The sequence below is a fragment of the Solanum dulcamara genome, chromosome 10 (genome assembly GCF_947179165.1).
Source record: "Solanum dulcamara chromosome 10, daSolDulc1.2, whole genome shotgun sequence".
Lineage (NCBI taxonomy): Eukaryota > Viridiplantae > Streptophyta > Magnoliopsida > Solanales > Solanaceae > Solanum > Solanum dulcamara.
Genome location: NC_077246.1, coordinates 21,042,382 through 21,045,430, shown reverse-complemented (window position 1 = coordinate 21,045,430; position 3,049 = coordinate 21,042,382).

Genomic DNA, 3,049 nt, shown 5'->3' with positions numbered 1-3,049 from the left:
ACGTGGATGATTTAATATTTACTGGCAATAATCTCAAATTAATTTATGAGTTTAGAGAGGCTATGATTAGCCAATTTTAAATGACTAATTTGGGATCAGTGTCTTATTTTCTTGATATTGAAGTCTCTCAAATGAAAGATAAAATTTTTATCTCTCAGAAAAAAATATGCAAGTGATATTTTGAAAAGATTTAATATGGAGAAAGCCAAATCAATCTTGACCCTTGTTGAAGAGAAGTTGAAGTTGACTAAAGATGAAACTGGTGATTTGGTTGATGCTACATATTTTAGAAAATTGATTGGGAGCCTAAGGTACTTGACTTCTACAAGGCCTGATATTACTTATGGAGTTGAATTAATTAGTAGATTTATGAAATTTACGCGTCAATCTCACTTACAAATAGCCAAGAGAATTTTGAGATATATTCAAGGTACACACCGTGATGACATATTTTATTCATAGACTAATGATAATAGTTTTATTGCATTCATTGATAGTGATTGGGCTGATGATATGATGGAACGAAAAAATACTTAGCTATACATTTTATTTGGGATCTAGAGTATTTTCTTGGTCTTCAAAGATGGAACAAGTTGTTGGTTTGTCAACTGCTGAAGCAGAGTATATGGCTCCAACAAATAGTGCTACACAAGCATTATGGTTGCGAAGGATGCTTGAATTTCTTCAACACAAACAAGATAGTCCTATAAAGATATTTTATGATAGTAAGTCTTCAATTGAGTTAATAAAGAATGCGAGTTTTCATGGCCGTAGCAAACACATTGACATCAAATGACACTTCATTCGTGATTTGGTTCAAGATAAAGAGATAGTGGTTGAATATTGCAAGACTGAAGAACAAGTTCCTGATATTTTCACACAGCCATTAAAATTGGAATAGTTCATAAAGTTGAAGAAGATGCTAGGCATGGTCTCATTTGAAGATCTTGGTTTAAGGGAGGCTATGTTGGAAATAAATCAAGAGTAGGAATCCTAAGATGTTTAGGATTAGTTATTTGATATTTATTTAAGTCATGTCTAGTTAGAATTTATTTGTCCTAGTTCATATAGGAATATATTTTCTAGTCCTAGTTTAATTTGGTTTTTTAGTATTATAAATAGGGGTGTCTTGTTACATATTTTCAATATAGTGAGATATAAGAATTTTGAGTTATTAAGTGAAGTCTCTTATCTCTTTTCTCTAGCTTAATAAATTTCTTTCTTTATAACCTTTGTTGGGTCTTTCACTTGTACATATATTATTCTGCTGTGTGGTTTTATTTCCTTCCAGGAGAAGATAAATTAGAAGGAGGCAACTGATTATCTACATAACAATGATCTGCAAAGATGTAGCTATCAAATTCATATCAATATGAGATTCTCGACAAGAAGTGTACCTTCAACAGATTCATTTATTACTATTCTCCACAGTCAACTTGATTTTAAATTATAATATGAACTCTAAATAATAAATAAACTAATTGATATCTTATGATTGTGACTTATGCTTAACAGAGAAGGCATAAAAAATAATTAAAAAAATAGGCATGGGATAAATTTTTTAACATATTAACATTTAACAACGAGTCGCTCCTTCAACGGAATCTAACATAAACAAAAAATAAAAGTTAAAGTATGATTTTAGGAATAGAACACAGTCAACAAACAGAGTTCTACACGGGGTGAGATGTCTAACATGTTGATAATATTTGGATAAAAATATATAATAACATGACATAGACATAAGCTAAAATAAAAAAGAAACTAAAAAGAATCGAGCTTACCATCTTTTGGGTAGTGAACTGGATCGTCAATCAAGGATCTACGACTCATTCTTCTGACAAAGTCAGGCAAAAACATAGAGTAGAGTAGAAATATTTTTGTAAGATGATATCGAATTATTAAAGAGTGTTGTTCTTGAGGATGTAAAAGATTATGAGAAAGTAGTTTCAATAGTGAAATGATGAAGAACTTCAAATGTTCCAAGGTACTTTTGTGTGTATTCAAAAACATGGTTTCAGCTAAGAACTTAGAGGGAATTTATAGGTGAGGAAGCAAGGCTAGGGTTTGTTAAGTGGGAAAGTATCCTATAATATTCCAAAAGTACACAATTTAGGTAAATCAGTTTCACGATCCAATTTCTCAAGTCATGATGACACCTACTATTAAACCACTAGAAGGTAAACCAAACCCTACAGTCCGGAACCATAGAAAATAGACCATCACAAGCAGAAGAAAAGAAGAGAATGATAATAATATTAATAATAACAATAATAAGGAGAAAAGAAGAATGCGAACAATACAACAAAATAATCCCCACGACCTGGTATTAGTCGATAGTAGAGCTACTAAACTAAATAAGAAATTACAAGGTTTAAACATATACCATAATAGTAATAGTAATACAAATTGTCTCCGGATACAAAATAAAGACTAGTCCAAGTCTAAAATAGAAGGAGATAGGCAACTCTGAATGCCAAGAGCTCACCCAAGTCTCTAAAATCCAAGAGCTTCTCCACACGATATCCAACTCAGTAAAGAAAACTCATACTATAATCTGCAGGGTGTAAAAGTGTAGTATGAGTACCAATAAGTGACACTCAGTAGGCATCGACCGATTGAGCTCTAAACATAAAACAAGTATAAAGAACATGTAAGCAAAGAGTATATATCACAAGTAACTAACAAGAATAATACAAAAGCCTTCAGTAAGAAACATCTGATATAAGAAAGAAAGAAGATAGAAAACAAATAAGGAAATCGAGAAGGTACTTGGTGGCGCCAGTCCAAGACCTAAACATGACAACATAATACGAAGGGGGCAACTAAGTGACAACCTACTAATAGAAGTAAACATAGATATAACATAAAGGACCGTATCTGTTAACACAGATATCATATAAAGGCCCAAAGAAACGTATCAACTAAATCCCTGCACAAAAGCTTAGATAAATAAGAACAAGTAAAGTAACTACCTTCAAACAAGAGACCACCCTTTATACCGCCACAAGTTCGCAAGTAGTCATACAATACCTCCCGAGCCCCTATG